General features: G+C 41.2%; 2 long non-coding RNA genes across 2 annotated transcripts; both read left to right on the top strand.

Annotated features, from left to right (window-relative positions):
* The first annotated feature begins 4,992 nt into the window (after positions 1 to 4,992).
* On the top strand, positions 4,993 to 18,944 carry LOC116726080 (uncharacterized). The gene is made up of 3 exons (XR_004340540.1): positions 4,993 to 5,003; positions 6,043 to 6,050; positions 18,786 to 18,944. It is a non-coding gene; the product is annotated as an uncharacterized LOC116726080 (long non-coding RNA).
* A 6,015-nt stretch (positions 18,945 to 24,959) lies between these two features.
* On the top strand, positions 24,960 to 25,703 carry LOC116726083 (uncharacterized). The gene is made up of 2 exons (XR_004340542.1): positions 24,960 to 25,188; positions 25,273 to 25,703. It is a non-coding gene; the product is annotated as an uncharacterized LOC116726083 (long non-coding RNA).
* The last annotated feature ends 1,316 nt before the right edge of the window (positions 25,704 to 27,019 follow it).

Here is a 27,019-nt window from a genome sequence, read left to right as displayed (position 1 = left end):
ATTCACATGCTGATGGTGGTAGGCCACTACATAGTAGCCATAGGTGCCCTGAGGAAGTCTAGCAGAGGCGAGGATGCCATACACCGGTGCCTCTGGGCCCTCTGACCACTAGCAGCAGATAAGGCAGGTGAAGTGTCTTGCCCAAGAACACAATAACAGAGGTGAACAAAGCAAGAATCGAACTTGCAACCCGCAGGCTGCAGGACAAACAAAGATGGGATGATTACAGCAGCAGTACTCTGTTGCTGTAAGTTAAAGGACTTGGAAGAGACATTTACCACTTTGATTAATTGGCTTTCAAAAAGCACTAACAGGCATTCTAATTATCACCACATTACATTCCATGTTCATACTGCAATGCAATACACTCTTCATATAAGCATGAACCTACCACATACATGTTAGTTGGGAGCTTTGGCTAGATAAGGCATTATGTTGTGGCAGAGGAGTCCTAATAAACCATGACAGACTACTAATTATATTATCTCAGTATAGGGTTAGGGTTGACTGGAGTGGAACACTGTGTTGTGTTCCACTCCAGCTCTCCCACTACGCTCTCCTTTCTTTCATGTGGGAAATTATCCAGATTTGCCTCAATTTTTTTTTAATCATAGCCGATAGTGACACAGTGTGGCATTATCTAAAATTACACCGGTCAAACGCAATAAGAAAACTAAGTTAGCCTTCTTGTGTTTACTCTGTAGACTCCAGTACAGAATGGACCAAAACGCATAATCGACCCATCGGTGAAAAAATGGCGACCTCCATGAGTGAAAAATATAACAAAAGATGTACATTTTTGAAGTATTTATGAGTTTTGCCATATCACAAACAGCAATTTTTTAGTTAATAGTAAAATTGCAACGAATTTAGGCCAACATGTTCAACTAGTTCTGGGGTCTTTTAACGCACCTGCTGCTCCACTCATAACAGGGCCAGCCCATGGCATAAGCAAACTATGCAGCCGCTTAGGGCCCCAGGGCCACTAAAGGGACCCCTCAGTGGAGCTGATTTATTTATTTTTTTTAGTAATAATTTCTGTCATGATGATTTCAAAAACACACAATTCCAATATGAAGTTATTTGTTTTTATAATAACATATATTATATGTTATTATAAAAACATATATGTTATATGTTATTATAAAAACATATATGTTATTATAATAACATATATTATATGTTATTATAAAAACAAAATGATGTAGAAATCATTATTTTATGGATAAAAAGAAAACAAATAAATTGCTCTTGGGGGCCCCTGGTGGCCGCAGTAAGTACTGCATGCTTCGCCGGTAACATGAACTGCCATGCAATGTGCAGAGCACATCCAAACGTCCAAAGCTCCAGTCAGAAGTTAAGTAAGCAAATCAATGTCTCAAAAAACGACTTTTCCTTCAGAGAGGGAGAAAAGAAAGAGGAAGAATCGAAAAAAAACCAAGATAAAGGTTTGTTTTAAAGTGTCTTAGTAATGTAATGTAAAGTAAAAGATTTGTATAGTTGCTAATAGAAAATTTGCTTGATAGCAACCTGGAATGGTTCAGTTCAACAGCCAAACATTTATGCTAGGGTCTTTGTGTTTGTGTGAAACTGAGTTTAAACTTTAAATGAGTTGATTCTCATGGTTGGCTCTGTATATTTCTGACGTATTTTTAGTTTCAAAGCGCAGTGTTTGATAATGTTTGATAACGATAATTAAAACTTCTCAATGTTTGACATTGGCTAGCAAAATGTTTTTACAGGCTACATAGCTGCTACATCGACGAGATACTCTATGCTGCAGTTGGGGATATGTTGTTTGCTGCTGAGCAAAATCATTTTGTGGCAAAACGAACATTATTTTACACAACTTCTAAGTTAAGTGAAACTTCTGTTAAAATCATTTGAAAGCTCAGAATCAGTCCAGTACCAATCAACATTCTCAGGGGAGAAAGACTCACCTGGTATAAATTAAATTTTTAGTTATTGGAGTAATGCTTAAGAGAAAATTATTTAATCAAAGAATGTCATGAATATGTGTGTAGGGCTGCACCGATGGCAGTTTTCTGGCCAATCCCTGGTTACCAATCTTTAAAAAGCCTGATCAGCCGATTTTGATTTTGGCTTATACCAATTTTGTTTTGTTTGAAATGTTGCTAAATATAGCAAGAAAGTCACTGAGTTGGCAATAGTGGGATGAATATTGTTAACTGCAAAAGTGCTGACCTGACCTGGTGGGCTGGTCTGTCAGTCACACCTCACTGCAAAGCAGAAGAGGACAGAGACTGATTTTTAAACCTTTGCTGATGAAGATAAGATTAAGGGATAAGATCAGTCTCACGTGTAAGTATCGGCCAATCACGATCCCCTAAAATTAGGGAAATAGGTCTCAGAAATCAACTGGTCGATAAATCAGTTGGCCAATAAATGTATCCTAGTATACATGTATATAATGTAAACAGCACTGCCAGAGATGCAATAAGTTTATAGCAGGTGTGTGAATGATCTAATGATCGGACTGCTGTTTGCAGCCAGTCCACATTGTTAGCAGAACTAGAGGGCCCCAAAACCAAATTTCGCTTAGGGCCCCATGGAGGCTTGGACCGGCCCTCATAAGTACCCACAGCCACATCTCACACACACTCATTAGTCAGATGTGAGGTCAGGCATGTAGCCAACATTCCTTAAAGAGAAATATATGCAAGATAGAACCAAGGAGAGAGATGAAAACACAAAAAAGAGACAAATGAAAGGACAAGATCCAGTTGAAAATGAACAACCACAACTGGGGGAGAAACCGTGGGAGTGTATCCACACACAGGCACAGCACACATTCCAGCCATATCTGTGAAGCTAAAAGCTACAGAGTCTGTCTTTTATCAGTTCCAAATACAAATGCCATTATGAAAGGAAAATTCACATTCTTCTTGTCCGTACATTAAGAGGGAAAGGAATCTGTTTTTACATCTGCAGAATAGAATAGAATTCAACTTTATTGTCATTGAACTGTCACAAATACAAGCAACGAGATGTAGTTTGCATCTATCCAGAAGTGCTCTACGAGATATAAATATTTATTTACAGATGTACAAGACTATGTATGTATGGACTATAAGGGGTTATAGCAAAGAGATATAGATATTGTGTATAAATATAAATATGGGAGCTACACTGCCTGGCCAAAAAAAAAGTCGCCACCAAAAAATGGTCACACTCTCTAATATTTTGTTGGACTGCCTTTAGCTTTGATTACAGCCCACATTCGCTGTGGCATTGTTTCAATAAGCTTCTGCAGTGTCACAAGATTTATTTCCATCCAGTGTTGCATTAATCTTTCACCAAGATCTTGTATTGATGATGGGAGAGTCTGACCACTGCGCAAAGCCTTCTCCAGCACATCCCAAAGATTCTCAATGGGGTTAAGGTCTGGACTCTGTGGTGGCCAATCCATGTGTGAAAAAGATGTCTCATGCTCCCTGAACCACTCTTTCACAATGTGAGCCTGATGAATCCTGGCATTGTCATCTTGGAATATGCCCGTTCCATTTGGGAAGACAAAATCCATTGATGGAATAACCTGGTCATTCAGTATATTCAGGTAGTCAGCTGACCTCATTCTTTGGGCACACAATGTTGCTGAACCTAGACCTGACCAACTGCAGCAACCCCAGATCATAGCACTGCCCCCACAGGCTTGTACAGTAGGCACTAGGCATGATGGGTGCATCACTTCACCTGCCTCTCTTCTTACCCTGATGCGCCTATCACTCTGGAACAGGGTAAATCTGGACTCTTCAGACCACATGACCCTCTTCCATTCCTCCAGAGTCCAATCTTTATGCTCCCTATCAAACTGAAGCCTTTTTTTCTGGTTAGCCTTACTGATTAGAGGTTTTCTTACGGCTACACAGCTGTTCAATCCCAACCCCTTGAGTTCCCTTTGCATTGTGCGTGTGGAAATGCTTTTGCGTTCACAATTAAACATACTCCTGAGTTCTGCTGTTGTTTTTCTTCGATTTGATTTGACCAAACGTTTAAGTAATCACCGATCACGATCATTCAGGATTTTTTTCCAACCACATTTCATCCTGGAAGACGATGGTTCCCCACCATCCTTCCAGTTTTTAATGATGCGTTGGACAGTTCTTAACCCAATTCTAGTAGTTTCTGCAATCTCCTTAGATGTTTTCTCTGCTTGATGCATGCCAATGATTTGACCCTTCTTAAACAGACTAACGTCTTTTCCACGACCACAGGATGTGTCTTTTGCCATGGTTGTTTAAGAAATGAGGAGTTACTCATTGCATCAGCTGGGGTTAAATAACTTGTTGCCAGCTGAAAGGAATCGCCTATGCAGTACTTATCCAATAGGAGGCTTGTACCTATTTGCTTAGTTAAATCCAGGTGGCGACTTTTTTTTTGGCCAGGCAGTGTATATGCACAGATTATACAAATATACAGAATATACAAGAATGTTAGGGAATGGATTATATATGTATATAATATAATACAAGATAAATAATGGCAGATAAAATTTACAGGTTGTATGTGTGTGTGAAGAAAACAGTCCGTGATGTGTGTGTGTGTGAGGATAGTCCATGTGTTATTGTTGTATGAGAGGATAGGGGAGTACAGTCCTTATAGTTTATGTTTTATGTCAGGAGGCGTTCAAAAGCGTGACAGCTGTGGGGAAGAAGCTGTTCCGGTGCCTGGTGGTTCTGGTCCGTAGGCTTCTGTAACGCCTCCCAGAGGGCAGGAGGGAAAAGAGTGTGTGTGCTGGGTGAGTGGAGTCCTTTGTGATTTTCCCGGCCCTTTTCAAACACCGCTTCCTGTAGATGTCCTTGATGGCAGGGAGCGGTGCCCCGGCGATATACTGGGCAGTTTTCACCACCCTCTGCAGCGCCTGCCGGTCGGAGACAGAGCAGTTCCCGTACCAAGCTGTAATACAGTTGGTGAGGATGCTCTCAATGGTGCAGCGGTAGAAGTTCGTGAGGATCTCTGAGGACAGGTGGTTCTTCCTCAGGGTCCTCATGAAGAAGAGGCGCTGATGCGCCTTCTTAATGAGTTTGGAGCAGCTGGTCGTCCAAGTCAGGTCCTCGGAGATGTGGACTCCCAGGAACTTAAAGGTGTCCACATGCTCCACCACTGTCCCCTTAATGTGGATGGGTGGATGTAGGTCAGCGTTCCTCCTGAAGTCCACGATAAGCTCCTTGGTCTTCTCGGTGTTCAACTGCAGGTTGTTTTTGTCGCACCACTCAGCCAGATGGTCTACCTCCTCCCTGTAAGCGGCCTCGTCATTATCTCTGATGAGGCCGATCACTGTGGTGTCGTCTGCAAACTTGATGATGGCGTTAGAGCCATGGACAGGTCTGCAGTCATAGGTGAAGAGGGAGTAGAGGAAGGGACTCATCACACAGCCTTGTGGCACTCCGGTGTTTATGATGGTGGATGAGAAGTGGTTGTCCAGCCGGACATGTTGAGGTCGACTGGTCAGGAAGTCGAGCAACCAGTTACACATGAGCGAACTGATGCCGAGGTCTGTGAGTTTGGTAATGAGTTGTGATGGGATGACAGTGTTGAATGCTGAACTAAAATCTAAGAACAGCAGTATGGCGTAAGTGTTCTTACTGTCCAGGTGAGAAAGGACAGAGTGAAGCGCTATAGAGACTGCATCCTCTGTGCTCCTGTTCTGCCTGTATGCAAATTGGTGGGGGTCTAGTGTGGGGGGGAGACAGGATCTGAGGTGTGCTAGGACCAGCCGCTCCAAGCACTTGGTAATGATGGGGGTAAGGGCTACCGGACGGTAGTCATTGAGTCTGGTTGGGTTGGGATTCTTGGGGATTGGGACGATGGAGGTAGACTTGAAGCAGGTCGGTACCACAGCGCCAGCCAGGGACAGGTTGAAGATGTCCGTCAGCACTCCTGCCAGCTCCCCAGAGCATGTTCTGAGGACACGTCCAGGTATGCCATCATGACCCGCAGCCTTGTGGGATTTAATCCTGCTCAGAGCCGCTCCTACGTCAGTGGGGAGGAAAGTCAGTGGCTGTTGGCCTGGGGTGGTAGCTGCTTTGGTTGCAGTTGTGGTATTCCCTCTCTCAAAACGAGCATAGAAGTTGTTAAGTTCATTGAGGAAGGAGACATCAGTAGAAGCGGGGGTGGTATTAGGGTTCTTGTAGTCTGTGAGAATCTGAAGGCCTTCCCACATACGTCGGGGTTGGAGTTAGAAAAATGATCCTCCACCTTCCTTTTGTAGTGGTGTTTGGCCTTCTTGATTCCCTTCTTCAGCTCAGCCCTGGCTGCACTGTAAGTCTGTGCATCCCCTGACCTGAAGGCGATGTTGCGGGCCTTCAGCAGGAGACGAACGTCTCGGTTCATCCAGGGTTTCTGGTTGGGGTACATGGTAATGCGTTTGCAGGTGGTGACACGTTCTATGGTGGTGGAAATATGGTTCAGTACAGATGAGGCGTACTGATCCAAGTCTGTATGGTGGAAAATAGTCCAATCTGTATTCCTGAACCGGTTCTGGAGCACAGTGTCTGAGCCCTCTGGCCACACCTTTACTGTCCTCACGGTAGGTTTCACACGTTGGATGAGTGGTAAGTACCGAGGTGTGAGGAACAGGGAGAGATGGTCTGATAGACCATAGAATCACCAGAGGAAGGAACCCCCTTCAAATTTTGCTTTATTTGTCTTTCTTACAGGTTCACATCATCAACACATTCTACACATCAGATTCAGAGAAAGACAACCTGAGAACTGGAATTTATTGTGACAACAATAAATTATTCTTATCATGATAATTTATCATGATAAATGACAAACAATATGATAAATACCTACCCCTATGCTAGATGTTTGACAAATAGGAAAAACTGTAACAAAAATGTGAATTTCACATGAACGCCTGAACACCACTCTTTATATGATTTTTTTCCAAGTTGACCTTCCTTGCTTGATCAAGATTACATATTTATTTCCCTTCCAGATTAAATCTGCCCCTCTGCAGGCTTCCTGTGCTCACAACAGATCACAATGTTCTATCTGTGCTTCTGCCCAGGCTTAATTGTCAATCTGCCCATCAGCATTTCAAAGAAGAATGGGCTCAGAGTTTATCCCTAATATAATCCCCCCACCACGTTGACCCCATCTGTCACTTTAGCACATAGCATCTTGTACATGGCCTGCACCACCCACCACACAAGACTGCTTTCAACACAGCTTGGCAGATACAACAATTTGAAAGTACAGTGGACGCCTATTTATTAATGGTTCAGTACATGCAAATTCACCTAATCGCTGATTTGTCTGTAGAATGTAAGTCCAAATATTTATGGAAAATCCACCTATTAGCAGACTATTTTTGTAAAGCATATCTAAAATATTCAAGAGAAATTGCAGCTTGGGAAGCTGAAATAACAACAGGTATGGAGTCAAGGCTGGTTCTTCTAAAACCAAAGCTGAATGTAAAGACTTACAGCAAACCTGTGTTATCAAGTCAATCGTGGAAGAATAAAGTATCTCAGTTGTACTTTCCCAGTCTTATTCAAAGGGAAGCTAGATGGGGGTTGGAGAAAAGTAGGACAATCTCCTGCATGACAAAAGAAGAACATTTTGAAAAAAGGAAGAGAAGACAAAAAAGAGGAATTTAATAGTAGGTGTGGATAGATGAATGCGTGCAGTGAGTACTGAATGGGGGTTTCCAGCTGTGGAGGCCTGCCCTGACCGGCAGTTGGCTGGACTGGGCGGAGTCACTAACTAATGCTCACTGCTAAAATAGGAAGAATGGATGGGAAAACGGGAAGGTCAGAGCAAGTAGCCCTGCTGCACTCCACAGGAAGTACAGGGCAGCTGCTGACCTCAGTCTGAATTACTCTGTCTCTCACACACACACGTGCACGCCCCCACACATAAGCCACTATAGTGAAGACAAAGGCAACAACATTTACATTATGCAAACACAGGTTGGATGATACACAAAAACAACAACTACCACCATGACTGATATGCTGCAAAAGCTGAGCAACAGCCCTTTAACAGAGTTATTATAAACAGACGTACACACATGCACACGCCCACACAAATGTCCACTGCCAAAACACTGCTCTCATCCCAGCTGAATCAACGTTCCAGAAAGCAGACCAACTTCTCTACAGTTTCCTCTGAATGTGCCGGAGCAACAAGCAATTTTTTCTACAGAGAGTTGACTTCTTTTTCTCTGATTCATGCTGTCTTTTCAGGCTTCTAACCCTTTAACTTCTTGTTTGATAAAACATAACCTCCAAAAACTGCCCAGATTGGAGGTGATTTGATAAAACTGTTTCATTAGGATATCATTTCATACAATTCTGCAGATTGGGTAGAAAATAGTTACATTTACTCAATGACATTTATTTGAGTAACTATTTTGAAAAAAATTACTTTTAGGAGTATTTTTGCTACTTTTTACGTTTACTTGAGTAACCTATTCATGAAGTATCGTTTCTTTTACTTGAGTAGGAAAAGCACTGGGTTCTCTACCCATCCATTAATTTACAGCGGTCAACAGGTGAGAGGGGGGGTACACCATCGCAAGGCAAAACAGAGATAGATGGGACAAACAATCATGCATCCACACACACCTATGTAGAATTTAGATAATTAAGAATATCTCTTTAGGAAGAAGCCAAAGTACCCAGAGAGAACCTACACACGCACAGGGAGAACATGTAAACTCCATGCAGAAAGACCTCCAGCTGGGAATCAAACCCAGGACCTTCTTGCTACCAGCTGCGCCACTGTGCAGCCCAGATTCTCTACCCCACTAAATGAAAAACAAATATGTTTTAACCAAAAATTCACCAGACACCCCTGCAGTTTTGGTTTCATAAGTTTTATATTGAAAGAAACTGATTTGGAAAATTTTCTTTAGCCTGATTTTGTTATTTTCTGTTACTTATATAAATTATTTGTACCTGTCAAGTCTCCTGTTTTGGCCAGGAAACTACCATATTTTATCCCTCTTTCCCACAGACTCCCTTATTAGTATGTTCCCATAAATTTCCAGTATTATAATATCATAATTTCAAATAAGAATTTCTGTGCCTCCTCAAACTGAATAAAGTCACCAGCCTTACAAGAACTGCCATCTGCATTTGCCTGGGAGGCAACCAGAGTCCGGTTTAGTGCATTGTGCAGCAAATAAAGCGGCTGCTCCCGCAGTCTTTTATCCAACGGTTTTTCTTTTTGTTACGTCTTTTATTGCTTAAAATGAGTCCACAAACTATCATTATTGCCTCTACATCGTCGGACATGTTTGTTACTCTAAATTCACGTATGGTATGATGGGGTTTTTACGTGATTTTCTTCAGGAATCGGGATGTTCATGAGTGAAATCGGTCCTTGTGTGGTGTGTTGCTCCTGCCGTGTGGCTGGACACACGAACCGATCGAACCTGTTGTACTTTTATCAGTTCTGTGTGGTCTTCTTAAATCGTGCAGACTTAAAACTCACGAGCCTCTATTCCTCTCGTCTCGACCACTGCCCTAACGCTCTGACTCTGGTTGCTATGGTAACGTTTACATGTCCCTTCAAAATAAGATACAGATGCGCCACAGAAACAAACATTTTACTTTTATGAAAATTTTAACTCATGATAAGGACAAATTAATGGGAGCCCTGCGCTTGTTTCTCTGCAACGAGACGCTCTCGTCTGGGAGTGAAGGGAAACCATAACTCCCGAAGTGATGCACAGGGTATTCATGATCTCTAAGTAGCGATGCAATTTGAAAGCTTCATTGCCTCATTAGCAAGATGGTCACCGCATATCATGCAGAGCGGGCTCGGACTGTGGGAATCACCTACCTGGATAAATCCATTCTCCTGTCTCTTCTCTGGGCCTTTTCCCCTTTGCAAAGAAACTTTCCAAAGACATTTGTTTACTCATTACTCATTTTGCTACTTGTGGGCTCAATGTTGGCGCGCAAGACGTAACCAAGAGAATCCAGTTAAAGGATTTTCAAAATAAAAGCTCCTCCAGACTCACATAATACATAAAACGGAAATATTTAATTATTTTTTGTGCGCCGGTACCAATTGGTTCACGGACCGGTCCGCGGCCCGGGGGTTGGAGACTGATGTAAGGTATACTGTATCTTGGTTGGGCTGGTGGGATGGCTTACAGCGAGCAGCAGAAAATTTATCTTATTTTTAAATTCAAAACTTGACAAGTATGATTATTCTCATTTTGGTCCTTAAAATACCAAAAATTCCACTTAACTTTATATTTTGGTCCATCTAATGATGTAACTTTTAAATACTGAATGACTTACAGTTATTCAGTACTTGAGTAGACTTTCTTCCAAATTCTTTTTTACTCTTAATTTCTTGGACTGCTACTTTTTACTTTTATTTGAGTAAAAATATTTTTGAAGTAGTGCTACTCTTATTTGAGTACAACTTTTGGGTATTCTATCCACCTCTGTAATTATGTGAATAAGAATAAAAATGAGATGGTCAACGATATGATCCATACTCCCACTGCCTGAGTAGATCCTGAGCACAGACTCCAGCTCGCTCTCAGAATGACCTGAATGTTTCAGAGTGTTAGTGTTGTTTTGGGGCTCTTGTTAGTGAGGAGAGTAAACAGCAGGGAGTCAGCTAAGGTGAGGCGTGCCACTTCCTCCTCCAACAGACTGAATCCAAAGCATTTCCCAGCCACACTGTGCTTGTTTTAGCTAAAAGTGTCAGATTCCACCTCTGTATCACCTGACTGCACAGAAACATGTGATCACACCTTTCTTCTCAAGTACAGGGTCTGTGCTTTTCTTAGGTTTTTCTGCTGCCTGGTCATAATCAGATGAGCCAGTTGACTGGTCCACTTTGATATCAGTATATATATACTTTAAAAATTTTTTTAATTAAAATTAAAAAAAAAATATATATATATATATATATATGTATATATATATATACGTATATGGTATATACATTTGAAGATATTTGTATTGGTCTTTCTATGTTTTTTTTTTATTTGTGGAAGATTTTCTTTGCAGAAAAGATAAGAGAATTTACACCCCTTGTGCTTCAACATTACCTGCAGCTGTTGGAGTTATCCTCCACACATCTGAAGGAGTAATGTTCACGCTCAAACCAGCAATTAGCCTCGTGTTTTCCTCAGCTCTCAGATGTGCAGCAGGGCATTTGTTTGAAATGGGATAAAGACACTGAGCAAAAACGAGACCCACTACCAACCATTCATAGAACAGCTTGTCATACACCTTGCTCTAAAAGTACAAATATTTTAATGACTGCTTTGTAAAAATTATTCATCAACCAGAAATTTAGCACACATATTATGGGTCTTTGTTTTGAACATTGCTGAAACCAGAGGAACACAGACAGAGTTCATACCTAACAGAATGTCCCGTCACACTCATTAACCCCACTGAGTTGGTATTAAAGCTTCATTGTCATTCAAAAACCAGCAGGATACTCCAACTGCAGCGATACTGGAGCTGTTGATTCAAGCGTGTGTGTATGTGGGGGTGTGTGTGTGGGGGTGCGCTCACCGTTAAACACAGCCTGCCCCTCTGCCATCTCTGACTCAGTTTTAGTGTAGTATTCCTCTTGTGAAAAGCCCTTTGTGCACGGCAACCGATCCTGCCTGCTTGATGACAGCTCGGCCAGAACAGCAACCTGCAGACAGAGGACAGAGATGAGAGGAAGAAAATCATTCCTCCAGCTGCAAAATGTGCTGTTAACCTGATAAACATCTTTTTTTCTGTTCAAAACTTATAAAGAGTTCACCTAAACATGTCGGCCAATGAAAACGCGTCTGCAACTGGAAGTTAGCCTAGTTGAATTTTTTTTTCTTCATTTATTCCTCTATCCTGCAACACTGAGGCACAATGACATGAAACATAAATCCTGCTAAGATCCAGTCAGACACCATTATTAATCAGCAGGACCAGCAGCAGATAACTGGGTCAATTATGTCACGTATAATAAGCATATTGTATAATAAGTATAAGTAAGTATCTGATCTAATTCCTTTTCTGGGTTGGGAGAATAGGAGTCTAAAACGTAGTTGCTAAGGTAGTTTTTCTGGATACTAAGTTTTTTCTAATCCCTGTTCTGGGTTGCTAAATAAGTGTAAGTAATCTGGACTTCTGGGTTGCTGGTTGAGAACATAGCAGCAGTCTGCTAGCTCCACAGGGAGGTCTAGATCAGGCTGGAGTGTGTGAGGTGTGTGCTTGTATGATTAAAGTAAGGATCCTGTTTTGCTTCTGCTTACGCAAAAAACTTGAAATGGTCACTTTCACTTTGCCTGTCAGCGTGTGTTCATATGGGATTGGAAGAAATTAGGTTGTGGGGCAGTTGGGGTAGAAGGGCTGGCTTTTATCACTTCCAGAATTAACAGAAACTGCTCTGATGACACACTCACACAACATTTGGCCAGAATTCAGCCAGCTTGGCTTTTTTTTTAGTCCTGATCAAGTTTTTAAGATAACAGAAGAAATGAGAAACACATTCTGTGCTGATGGATCATATCCAAATTGTGAAATTGCAAAAAAACTCAAACTATAGATATTCTGTAGAACATAGCTCCAAATTATTCAAGGAAAATCCACCTATTCAAAGATTTTTTGCTGACCATGTCTAAAATATTCAAAAATGCAACTTGGGTAGCTGAAATACCTAAGCACAGTGCTACATGACTTGCTATTGGCTGGCATTTTCAAAGCAGTCAATCTAGAAGCACCATTCATTTTCCTTGGTGCTGATTGGTCATACCCATAAGAGTAACGATGGGAACACTGTAAATGTCAGCTTCTTCAGTAGTGCCAAGACAGTTTTCACTGATATTAATGAATATTGCAGTGTTTGGTTTATTAAAATAGGCTGTAATAAATGTTTTTAGAGCAGCTGTCTTTAAGATGTGGTCTCTAACCCTTTTTCTCTTACCCTGTGCCTTTTTCAGAATTTTCCACATTGTGTCTTGATAAACCTATACCTATTTTGTTACTTTATGTTCTGCTTCTATCTTCTGTGTCTACATTTTGAAGCTCTACTTCCAATATGGTTATGATCAGGAGTGTATATGTATCACAAAACAAGGAAGTCAGGAAGAAACAAGTGAGAAAAGAATTTGGATCTAAAAATAATCCAGTTGTAACATAACACTGCAAAAAATAAAAGCCTTCTTATATATCTGTCTTTAATTAAAAGTCTACAGGCATTTACAGCAAAGTCTAGCTTTCATCATCTGGAGTTACATAACAAAGTATACCGATCAGTAGAACTTGGAGTAGAAGGTTTTTCAGAGATTATGCTGTTTTAATGCATCTTAATGATATTCTCTTCAGGAGGGCTCATCAAAGGGATAAAGTGAGACATTTAAATGCCTTTGAGTTAAACGCACTGTTCTTTAGTTTGAAGTGAGTTGATACCCAGCTGAGAGCGTGTTAGCTTGCTCTTTGTGGGTAAGATGATGTGTAGACTTCATGACAGGAACTCTCAGCTGGTTGAAATTCTAACATTGCAGGGGAAAAAGATGATCAAAAGGACACAGAAAAAAACAGAACCATCTCCTCCTCAAAGCTAAGGCACAGAAAATCCATGCATCTAGTTGCTGATATTACTTTAGAACCGGGAATCAGTTTACAAGAGTTTAAGCTTGTCTGTTCTTGGGCAAAACACACACCAAGGTTCATGAATCTCTCAGTAAGACAGGAAAAAATGTCTTCGTTTTTGGAGACATGTCCTGCAGTCTGAATAAACTAACACCAAGGTGATTAGGCCATGATGACTGTTAGAATAATTAGAGGAAAATGGCGGAATCTTGTAAGCCTGATCACAACCGTAAATTATGGGGGTGGGAGACAACATCATGTTTGAAATTTTGTGCTACAGGAGGGACTGGTGCACTGGTACATTGTTTCTATCAAGAGGTCAGGACCAAAATACCAATAGGCTATTGTGAGAAACCAAGACAATGCACAAGAAGTATCAGCCTACCCATTTTTGGTGAACCGTTTAGAATTTGCCTTTTTCCATCAGCTACTGTTTGTCTGTAGAACCTGCCAATATTCATAACAATCATCAAATAGGATGAAACATTTCATAAAGCATAGGAGCCATGGTTTGTTAAATTTTAACAAACTAATTTTAGCAGCAGCAGTTATGTAAACTTAAATTACTGTCCAATATAAAAGAGAAATGTGCTTAGTCTTCACTTTCAAAGTGACAGAATACATATTTTACATATCAAAAATCAGCAATTTTCTCAGTTTTAATTCAAACCATATTTTATAGAAATCTGGTAATAATTTATATAAAAATGAGGTCACTAGGACCATTTTTGTGACAGAATCCTGCTCATTTCACATTAGAACAGTCTGTTTTTATGGTCCTGACTCAAAGCATAGAAATTATAGGTGTGCCGATCAATCTGCCACCAATCATAATCGGCTGATTCCCATGAAAAAGTGTATGATCGGTAAATCGCTGATCACTGTCTTTTGTTGGCGATCACCTGTATGTCACTTCACAGCCTGGCTGTGCAGTTTATCTCCTCTTTCCTTCACACTGCATAAGCACGTGGCAACAAATCTTAAGCAATATCGTGTGGAACTTCAACGCTCAGAGTGAATGGGGAAGTTTACGAGTTGCGGTAAATAAAATTATGTCGGGGGTGAAGCAGGTCAAAATACATCAACACAACAAATCTAATATGACATTTAAAAAACAAACACTTGACGGAGTTTGGCTATATCAAGGCTCACTGTAGGAAAAAAAGACATACGGAGCAGTCAGACAGCAGGTAAAGGAGCGCACAACTACCAACATTCAGCCGGAAGGGCAAGGCAGTCAGAAAGCTAAACAAATAACCCAATAAATAATTAAAGTCAGCGAGCCAGAGGTGGAAGACACTGGTTCTGCTCTTGCTGTTGGAATGCATTACTGGTAGTAATATTTCACAGCGCCGTTTCTCCTCCACCCAGCAGTGAACTCTCACACTAAACGTCTGCTTAAAGCTGCAGCATGTAACTTATACAAAAACAAGATTTTACATATGTATTAAAACTTTTGCTGTCCTAACATAAGACAGATAATCTCTGGGGAAAATAATAGATCTCCACACAGAATAATTCTGTGTTCTGCAGAATTATTCCGCTCATTCAGAAAGAACCAATCAGAACCAGCACCAAACAAAATAGCCATGCTCTTAGGAAGTTATGATTCAGTAACTCAGGATTGTTTATTTAGATGCAACCTGCATTTGACTTTAAATGAATGTTTCTTTTTCTCTTAAAATTATTTGATATAGGCAGATTTATTTGACTTATGCATAATTTATGGTACTGAGAACCTTACTGTTAATTATTTTACTGCAGGTTCAGTTGTCCTTTTGACTGAGTAGCTGCTATATAGTGCCTGCAAGTATTTTGCATGTTTGTCTAAATTAGGTGAATTTATTGCCAAATAATTTTCAGGGTGACATTAATTCTGTAATATTTTGAGCCGTTTAAGTTTATTTTATCTGATGCTTATAGACAATGTTCTTTGGAATCTGTAGTCTAAGAAATAATAATAATAATTAAGTACACTAAATTATACGTAATAATAAAGTGACAAAAACTGTTATTGACAAACTATTGTACACCCATATCTCATTTTAAGAATATTACTAAATTGCAATTATCTCTTAATACTATTTTACAAACAAAAATTTTTAATATTGTTTGTGACAGTAAATTAATTATACAACTAGGGTCACAGCATTCTAGAACTGTTCAAAATCCAAGAGAATTAATGGGGATTTATGGGAGTTAACACGTTTAAATGTATCTTAAAATAATTTTTTGCAGCCTGCTGACAAATGTTAAAAAGGATTGCAAAAAAGAGTTTAGATATATGAGGTGATGGGATTAGTAACATTCCGCTAAGCTTTTTATGTTTTTGTTGTTCCAAAAAAGATTTTTTTTGATACTATAATTCAAATAATTTACTTACTGTTGAATCTGAAATGTAATGGTTTTTTTACAGTGTAATTATGCTTGCCCAAGACAAAACAAAACCTTATTTATGTTTGAATATGATGCAATTTGTTTAAATTATGCCAAATTTCCAGTAAATCCCCATAAAATCCCACAATTCCCATGGAGAGGTTCCAATTTGGAATATTTCCAACTTTAATGTCCTGGAAATATTTTGCAGCTTAGCAACACCATGATAGGCAGCATGATTTAGAAACCTGATCTGGATTAGATTGGTCATGCAGAGGTAAAGATTTGTAGATTAGACATATTTTATCTCATAGCTTCCTATTTTCCTGCAAACATTTGGAATCACACCTCTCAGAATGTACCCCACTCACCACCCACCAACCGGTCTCCAGCCAGGACAACATAGCAGCAGTCTGCTAGCTTCACAGGGAGGTCTAGATCATCTGCTGCAGGCTGGAGTGCGTGAGGTATGTGCTTGTATGATTAAAGTAAGGATCCTGTTTTGCTTTTGCTTAAGCCAAAAACTTGAAACAGTCTCTTCCATTTTGTCTGTCAGAGTGTGTTCGTAAAGGAATGGGAGAGATGGAGAGTATGAGGGGCAGGGTAGATGGGCTGGCTTTTATCACTTCCAGAATGAACAGAGACTGCTCTGATGACACACGCACGCGCACCCCCATGCACACACACACACACACCCCACACCCACACACACACACACCCACACACACACACCACACACACACCCCAACTCACTCCTGTTATCCTGAAAACCTTTGGAATCCCTGTGCTCAGAATGTGGATATATTCATAATGATCTGGCTGAAACAGTGGATGGATTTAAAAAAATATTTACTCTAGACCAACACAAAACTTTCAAGTCTTGATTGGAAGCAAAATTTAAAGAAATTAAAAGTTCAAATCAAGACATTTTGGAAAAGGGACCTTATATCTGACACCTTATATCCAAGACAATTATCCATAGGGCCTTGAGGGTAAAAAAGAAAGCTACTGCCTCTAGCTGGAGGGAAGATCTGATGGTTTCACTGGATAAAAGGAAAGCTTCAAGACTGCTGACTGTGTCTTTCTGAGGGTAAGGCACTGCTGCTGGTGCTTTACACCAGCAGCAGTCAGTTTGAATCATCTAGCAAACTGACCTTTGACCTTCTGTATTGATTTGTGCACACAGGGAAATTTTCCCTTTTTTCTTCAATGTATTCTACTCAGCATACAATCACTGCCAGCCGAGCCTCATAAATGATGCTGCTGATTGCTGATTTCATCAAATCACCTCCTTAGGAGGATACAAACATGTGTTCATATGATCAACTAAGACTGAGGGGGAACAAGAACGTGGTTGGTAAAAATGTTAAAATATAACCGTGGGGCCCAGATGGCCTGGAGAGGGGTGCTTTTCAAAGTTATTATTACTGGTGAGGCAAGAGCTATCTGAACCACATAGCAGGTAACATTACGGGTTGTTATTAGTAATATCTACTGCAATAGACAATAACTCCAGCTTGATCACACCCCAACAGATTCCCACATTTTTCCATTGGAAAGACTGCCACAGATCCTTAGAAGAGGCGGCTGGGCCGTCAGACAAACGCAGATGTAGCTATATAAACATCGATGCGACGTCAGTTTTGAAGCTCATAAAACTGCCATCTTTCTCCTCAGCCTCAGTCTCTAACGCCTTAGCCTGACTCAGCCCAACAGAAGAGTGCGAACCTTTTCAGTCAGGAAGAGGCTCAGGAACGACCAAAACGCAGAACAGAAGGATGACTGTCTCTCTCCGGACTGACGGAGACTCTGAGCTCACATTTCAAACCGTCACGCACCGCCTGCATTCGTCTTGTTTATGACCAAAGTGCGGCACAGAGGCAGGTCTGGAACCAGCAGCATCTTTTCCCAGCAGGAGATATGCGCTGTCTGTCCGTCCTGAATCACCGCGAACAGCGGAGAACCAATAAAACAACTCAGACTCAGTTGCATTGTCCTAATTTCCCCTGAGCGCATCTATCTGGTCCCTTGCAGCTACGGCTGCTCTCTCTTCTTTCTACAAAATGGAAAAAAAAAAAACAGCATTTACCTCCACAGTCGCCATGGCCGTCCACACCCAAATGATATTCATTTCCTTTGTTAAAATTCCTCCTTCTATAACCGCACACGTCAGGTCATTTAAATCCAAGAAAACCCTCGCACCTTCCTCCTTCGAGCGGCCCTCCTTTAACAGACTTCTCTCCCCGCCTGAGCTGCTCTCCAACCAGGCTGGTACTGGCTCAACCCCCCGCCCTCCTGCTGCTCAGTGCCGCCGCCTACTGGTCGTACAGAACCCTCGCGCTATGGATGCACAGCTAGATTCTGTAATGGGCTCTTTGCACCTCCGCTTCCGCGTTCGGGGAAAAGCGGCTCAATCTTTTCCGACCTATTGAAAAAGGCACTTTACACTGGGTGTTTGCAGGGCTTGTCCAAGGTAACAATTAATGATGTACATCGATCCGAAGCCCCGACAAGTAAGCTGGAGAAAGGTTTTAAGATGTTCGCCTCGTTATACACAGATACGAAGGTGAGTTTTACTTTCTTTAAACTTTGTGGCTAACATTAGCTTTAGCTTATGCTAGACATTTTTCTTGTAAAAATGTGCTATTTAAGTATCTAAACATTTTTCATCATTCATTAACGGACAATGTTTTTACCTTGTTTTCAAGTATATTACGTGCGTTTATTGTCGTTAGTGTCAGAGACCAAGTAACGGGGGATTTTACGGTTCAGGCTTTTTGCTTCTGAAGCCTGAGGAACAACAAGCCCATAGCTTAACAGTAGTGATGTGTCGGTCGTGAACGATCCGGCTCTAAGAGCCGGCTCTTTGAAGTGAACGATTGGAACCGGCTCGACAATGGGAGCCGTTTTAGGATCCTATTTGGGAGCCGGGTTTTTTTCTACAGTATATCGCTGTCTCTCCGCCTCCCTGTCGTTGTGCTTGTCGCCTCCCTGTCGTTGTGCTTGTGCTCTGCAAGTGCCAGAGCCGATAGTTTTTCCCCACATCATTTTTTTTTGCCCTGTGGTGCCTCGCTGTCTCTCCTCTCCCTTCTCCCTCTCCTTGCGCGTTTTGCTCTTCTGCCAGTGCTAGAGCAGAGAGTTTTTTTTCCCTCGGTCGGTCCACTGCCCTCATGTCAAGCGTGTGCTCCACACATCTGACCAATCACACATAGTTTCAATTAATAATGTGGCGGGAAAACACTGAAAAAAAAGTTTATTTCCACTTTTTTTGTGGAAACGGCAGGCAATTGGCCAAGCTGTATAGCGTTCGTCGGCAGGTGTTTATGTACAGACACTCACTCAGCGGTCAAGAAGCACAGAAAGAAGGGGAGTCAGTGTGAGAACTGAATAGGTGAAAATAAATGAGTGACAGAAAACGGAGCAAGATTTGGACTCATTTTAATGCTACATCAAGCTCCAGGGCAGAGTGCAGACTGTGCAAAGTCAGCATTTCCTATCGTGCAGGCTCGACAAACAACCTGCACAGGCACATGCGGGCATCACACGCATCGGTATTGCTATAGCATTGTTATGCGGCATTTTTACTCATCATCAGTGCTTAACAATGTCAATAATGAAACAAAATATTATAAAATTAGGTTTAAGCTATTAATTAATTAATAATGTCAAAAATATATATGGGGAGCCGTTTGGGAGCCGAAAGAGCCGGCTCTCCACAGTAAGAAGAGCCATTAGAGCCGCATCTCGAAAAGGAGCCGAAAATCCCATCACTACTTAACAGTAGAGCAGCTCTGGTGTCGGAGTTCTAGTTCAGCTGACGGTTCAGGTTCAAAGTTGTTGCTTTTAGAAAAATATGGCCGTGTTCCTTACGGTCTCCGTGTTACTTCGCTTTATTAGTTTTGCATGTTTCTTGTGAAGCAGGACGGTGTTTACAGCAGTGTGTACAGGCAAAACTCTCTTTCAGGCTGAATACAGAAGTGATTCCATGGAAATAACACAGGAGGCTCCTTTACGTTCTTCTTTAGGCTGAAGAACTTGATCTGGAGTGAAGTGAAGCCTGTAAACTTTGCTGTGCGGCGTTAGCTTTAACTGGTAGCGACGAATATTTACAAGCCACCGTCTTCTTAATTCAGGACCGTTTGGAAATCCATGAAAACTTAAAAGCCCATTATATTAGGAAGACAGCAATGTTCATAGTATTGTTTTATTTGCGTCTGAAATACGACTTTGTCTTTTCTAGCTGTCATGGTAACTCAAAGCGGAAAAAGAGCCGCATTTGCGCATGCGGTTGTGACGTCAGCGCAGCAGGTGCAAAGAGCCCATAACACATTTTGTCTCACGTCAAAAATGTTCACGTCCTAAAAAATTATATACTTTTATTTATTTTTTTGTTTTTGAACCAATTAGTCTTACCTTCTTTTCCCCGAAATGTAGCATTTTTTAACTCCAGGATTGATGATTAAACTGGGATTTTTCGGATATGCTGGCTTAAATAAACCTTGATTCGGTTTCACAAAAGAGGTAACACATAAATTACCATGGCGATTTACCATGCGCAGCTACCCTGTTCCAGATCAGACTGACAGCTAGCAGGATCCCCAACTTAAACTTGATAAACACATAAAGACAATTTCAAAAACAACACAAAGTAATATTGTAATATTATTTCAAACTAATCAGAAACATGAAACTAATCAGAAACATGAATGACAAGGGCGCCTCGCTTAGGATGTAGTTTCTATGATTTTTTTTGTCATTATTATATTGTATGACAACATCGTACATGGCAAATAAAAGCTTTTGAAAAATGCAAAAATTCCACCCAAACAGTATTAGAAGTAATATATTCTATGCAATGTAAAAGAAAAAAGAAAAAAAAGTAAAACCTAAAATTTGAAAAGGACAGAAATTTTCCCTATTCCTTCTGATGAAAACGGTGGGTGAATGAAATCCATACATTTTATTGTTCCTGAGATATCTACATTTGTTTGGAGGCATTGTTGTACAGTACATGACGACTACAAAAAACATGCTACATGCAGCACGAAAAAAAGCAATGTCAAAAGCTCAAATTATTCCCAGGTGGTGAACAGCTCAAAAGCTGTTTAACTGCCGAACTTCAAAATGGCCACTGCCTTGTGTCCTCTATGACAGCTCTGAAACTGGATGATTCATTGCAATTAATTGGCAATGAATCATTGCCAATTAATTGCATGACCTGAAACAGCCACTGTGAAACACAATTGACATTTTATATTCTAATTCTTAATTCTGCCACAGGATGTAGCTGTTGACCCCATTTCTTTGGGGGTGAAAAATTCATAAAAAGCTGAATATTATCAAAAGTATGAAGGTTATGAATACCAAAAGATATAGCCGGCCTTAGGAGAGCAAGCTGAATAGTATAAAAGTTGAGTGGTGAAAATAACAAGAAGTATGCAGGAGAAGAAGCACGGAGAAAAAGTGAGCAACCAGAATAAAAATTAAAGCTTCTTGCAGCTCAGCGCCGCTCCAGCCTCCTGGCGACCGCGGAAGCTCTGCCAATGCCACCTGCCAGCCACCGCAGACGCTCTTGCGCAGTTACTGTACCAGTTCGCCAGACGATAAACACAGATGCGTTCAGCAGCGCTCCCTGATGACGCACGAAAAATCTGGTGCAGATCGGCCGATGCAGTGAGGAGATATATTAATATATTAACCAAGGGGGTACAGTGAAGTCAAATTACAATGTAGTGCTATTGGGCTCTTCAGAGATCCACAAGAGCCATTCATAACAAGTTTGGTTTAAATCCGATGATGCATGTGTGATTTAGAGTCGATTGTATGGTAAGGCTAGGGATTGAAATTTGCCATTGGGCCATGCCCACAAGGTTCAGCCAGCAGCCAGCGTTGACAGACTTCATCATCATGTCATTTATGTCACTTGACACAAGTTTAAACCCATATGAATCAAAAAGTAAAAGTAAGATATCCACCAGAAAAAAACAGGTGACTTCCTGTTGGAAGGAGGTGGATCTTAGATGATGTCACCAATTGACCATGTGAATGTGATGAGGGCCAGTCTATAATGAGACATAGAAAGTCTGATGCAGCTGTGACCTTATATGTAGAAGTTATTGCACCTTGATGTTTCATGGCGAATGGTCAAAGTTTGACACTTACTTAGTCACGCCCACATGCTTTGATGTATGACAAATCTTTTGATAACTTTCGACCTTTTAATGGCTCAAGAGTGTGCTGAGAGATTCTCAAGTCTGTATCTCAAAAGCTGTAGGACGAGTTTGACCAGATATGATGTTCAAAAATGACATGATGGTGACTTTGATCCAAAATGGGCGACTTCCTGTTGGGTTTGGACCATGGTTCCAAGAGACTTTTTTGTAGGTCCTGACAAGAAAAACATATGTACCAAGTTTCATAATTCTGGGTTGAAGCATGGCTTGGGGCTCATCATTTAAAGTATTCTAGGGGGCGCGGTAGAGAAATTAGGCCATGCCCGCCAATGATTGCTGTGGAAAGGATTGATCCTAGCAAGTTTAGTGCAGCTTGGCTAGAATCTGTGGAATTCAGAGCCAAACGTATGGCAACGGCGTTACAGGTCATTTCGTCACGCCGCCATGCTCACCTACTCTATTGAAACCGGTCACGGTTGGAATCCACATCACACCGACATGTCTTCTGTCTCTGGACACAGTTTCATGTTGATTAGGTCAAAGGGGTCAGATAGAGACCGTTCACAGTAAAACATAACACTTCCTGTTCTCAGGGAGTGTGACTTAAGTGATGTCACCATTTGACCATTGGGTATTATAGGGCACCCGATGATGATAAATCCCTGAAAGTTTGATGCCTCTGAGTTTTTGTGTAGGAGATATGAGTTTCGTGTTTCATGGAGAATTTTGACCTCTGGCAATGCCCCTTCGGCATGCACAAAAACTCACCGTTTTGATAACTTTTAATAAGCCATGCCTTATAAACAATCTGACCACGTTTGAAGCCGATCAATCGAAATCCCTAGGAGGAGTTTGATCAAATGTGGAGGCTGTAAACAGCCAAAATGGGGTCAAAATTAGAACTTCAATGCAAAATGGCCGACTTCCTGTTTGAATTGCTCTATGACATCAATTTAATTTTCTGTGCGTCGGGGGTAGCTCTACAAGTGTACCAAATTCCATTTCTCTACGATGAAGTAAGGGCATAGCGGAGGGTGTTTTGAAAGTTACCAGGTGGGACTGTTGAGCTGTTTCTTGTGCGATTTTTGCGACGACCTTAAAATATGTAAATTTTTTGCTGTGAAGTTTAGTGAGTTTTTGAATATGATAAAGCCCCCAACAAGCCAATTCATTTGGGCGGGGGAAAAAAAGAAGAAACAGTACGATCACAATAGGCCTAATAATAAAGAATAAAGAGAAACAGGAATTTGAATGCTGGGCCACGGACCGGACCAATTGGTACCAGGCCTCACAAGAAATAATTAAATATTTCCGTTTTATGTATTATGTGAGTCTGGAGGAGCTTTTATTTTGATAATCCTCATTTTTATTCTTATTCACATAATTACAGAGGTGGATAGAATACCCAAAAGTTGTATTCAAATAAGAGTAGCACTACTTCAAAAATATTTTTACTCAAATAAAAGTAAAAAGTAGCAGTCCAAGAAATTAAGAGTAAAAAAGAATTTGGAAGAAAGTCTACTCAAGTACTGAATAACTGTAAGTCATTCAGTATTTAAAAGTTACATCATTAGATGGACCAAAATATAAAGTTAAGTGGAATTTTTGGTATTTTAAGGACCAAAATGAGAATAATCATACTTGTCAAGTTTTGAATTTAAAAATAAGATAAATTTTCTGCTGCTCGCTGTAAGCCATCCCACCAGCCCAACCAAGATACAGTATACCTTACATCAGTCTCCAACCCCCGGGCCGCGGACCGGTCCGTGAACCAATTGGTACCGGCGCACAAAAAATAATTAAATATTTCCGTTTTATGTATTATGTGAGTCTGGAGGAGCTTTTATTTTGAAAATCCTTTAACTGGATTCTCTTGGTTACGTCTTGCGCGCCAACATTGAGCCCACAAGTAGCAAAATGAGTAATGAGTAAACAAATGTCTTTGGAAAGTTTCTTTGCAAAGGGGAAAAGGCCCAGAGAAGAGACAGGAGAATGGATTTATCCAGGTAGGTGATTCCTACAGTCCAAGCCCGCTCTGCATGATGCGGTGACCAGCTTGCTAATGAGGCAATGAAGCTTTCAAATTGCATCGCTACTTAGAGATCATGAATACCCTGTGCATCACTTCGGGAGTTATGGTTTCCCTTCACTCCCAGACGAGAGCGTCTCATTGCAGAGAAACAAACGCAGGGCTCCCATTAATTTGTCCTTATCATGAGTTAAAATTTTCATGAAAGTACAAGAGCGTTCCTCCCCACCCCCTTGCTTACGTCACCAGACTTTCTGATTGGCTACCTGTCACATTCAACAGGTTGCGTTCTCGCTCCCAGTCAGGAAAAACCCCACACGCTGCGATAAAAGGGCCAAGACAATCATACATGTTGAATATGTCCGATTTTAGATGAGAGCGGTCTGACGTTCCATGTAACACACCACACAGACAGGATAATCGTACGATTATCACAAGCGACAATCTTAGAACTCGGAACGTTCTAAGATTGTCATTAGGGGGAAATCGGGGCAAAAAATTGAAAATTGTGTCATGTGATCTCCTCCCCACCTGTCGCCCCTCGGGCCGCAGTAAAGTCGCCAGGCCTCGACAGGTCCGTGGTGATAAAAAGGTTGGGGACCACTGGCCTACAGCATTCACACTAAAAATTCACACCGACCTCCTGACCTACAATTTCCAATTTATTTTTATTCTAAGTTGGGAACTGACTATATGACTTTAATTTACATTCATTGATTCATTTTCTCTAATATTAAACATCAATAACTATGTTTTTTTTTTATCATCAGGCCCTTCCATCTCATGTGATAAGTCTGTCCCTTTTTGTCGGGTTCTGGGGTTCTTGGCTTTCTTTGTTTTGTTTTCCCCTTTCTCCCTCTGCTGCTACTCACCATTCATCCACTAGATGGCGCCAAACCTTCCTCTTTTCAGAGAAGTGTGCCGTCATCCTGCACACCAGAGTTTAATCATCTCATCAACCCTGGAGTACAAGAGGAGCGGACTACCAGTACTTCGACGCTTGAGTGTTAGCCTACTAACGGTACTCTGAGCCCCTTAGAGCTAGTCTCTGTGTTCCTCGTAGAGTTGTCTCCTAGTGATTTCTTTCGTTGTTTCCTGTCTTCAGGTGTTTTCCTTGAGACGCCCTGAATTCTCCTTTGTGAAAATCTAGCCTGGTTTGTGGACCAAGCCTCCCTCGTGACGCCGTAGAACTTACCTACTGGTTGCCCGAGTTCCCACACTCACCTTCTCTGCTGAATTACAAGTCTCTCCTGGATTCCCCGACTGGCTGTCGCGCCGCTCCTCTGTCTCCGCTCCACCCGAACTTACCTGTCCGCCCTCCGCCGCACGTCCTCGTTGACTTCCGGATTTTCTGTGGCCAAGCGCTGGATCACCTGGACCGACAAAGAGACCAGGACCCCGAACTCCTCAGCAACCCACTCCAAACAGATATCTTCATCCTCACAATGTGCTAACTGCGCCGTAAGCCTACCCCCTCCCGACCAGACCGGTTCACCCTTATCCCTCCTGTCTTTCAATAAATTATCATTTACTGATTTTCGTCTCTCCTGTGTGGTGTTCTGCATGTGGGCAAGACAGTTGGAACTAAACATGACACTTTTATATAACAATAAAAGGCTATGTACTAACATCAGCGAGGAGAAGCTGATATCAAATACTTAGATTGTATTTTAGACAGACATCAAATATAAGAACATTGAACACTGACTTTACACATACAATCCAAGCATCAGAGACACAATGACCTAACAGTAAGATCACACACTGACATCAGACAGATAAGTACGTCATACAATGATTTCACACAGGTGTCACTGACATCAATGGCTCACTTACAAATCCTTTCTCTACTCTTCTCAGGCTGATGCTTTAGAGGTCAAAGAGCTCCTTTGAACTCTGTAAGCTTTGGTCTGACTGGATTCACATATCTTGCTGAACATGCTACAGCTGAGCAGTTTGAAGAGCCAAAACTTACAAAGTTTCAGATTCCTCCCCCACTCTTTCTCAGATAAATGCACCGAGCCTGGAGCGAAGACATAGCCTTCTTAACTCTTAGGAATCATTAATTATTTAGTACTGTGGCCCCAGCAGGCCATAATAGTAGGCTAGCTGTTTCACGTTTAGTAGCAGTGGCACCAAAAATTGTTCAGCAGCTCTAACCACATTGGATGCTCACAATTTTAAAGTAAAAATCTGTGTTCTGTAGACTGCAATGTTTGTATTTACTTTCTTATGTAAAAATGTGTTGTCATATCCACTGGGTTGTGTGCTGGGAATGTGTGTTTTTCCCACCTTCTTCCTGCAGGTGAGGCTGGGACATGTTCTTCTGGTTCCAATCAGGAAGTGCATTTAGAGGAGCTATCTCCATGAGTATAGCATACACTAAAATTACACTTTTTAGAGCACACTCTAAAAGTATATTTGGGCTGTAGTTCATCTTATGGACTTATTTACATTAATCTCACTTAACACTTTTGCTTTAGTTATGACAACTTACTTTTATGTGTTCAATTAACTTAAGTTACAAATCTTTAACTTAAAGAAACTTCTTACTTTGACTTTACTTGAAACAATTCAGTTCAATGCTGCGTTCGTATCCTACGTCTAATGTCATGACTCAAGCTTCACCAGGGACAGATCCTTTTCCAACCAGGATGCTGTGGTGGTTCAGGGGTAGAACACAATCCGCATAAGGAGGCTTTAGTCCTTGACGTGGCTGTCGCAGGTTCGACTCTCACCTTTGCTGCATGTCTCCCCCTTCTTTCATTACCCACTTTCTTGTCTAAGCACTCTTAAATAAAGGCTGCCTGAGCAAAATAACCCTTTTAAAAGAGAGGTCCTTTATTAGTTTA

The sequence above is a fragment of the Xiphophorus hellerii genome, chromosome 9 (assembly GCF_003331165.1).
Source record: "Xiphophorus hellerii strain 12219 chromosome 9, Xiphophorus_hellerii-4.1, whole genome shotgun sequence".
Lineage (NCBI taxonomy): Eukaryota > Metazoa > Chordata > Actinopteri > Cyprinodontiformes > Poeciliidae > Xiphophorus > Xiphophorus hellerii.
This window is presented reverse-complemented; position numbering and strand designations above follow the sequence as displayed.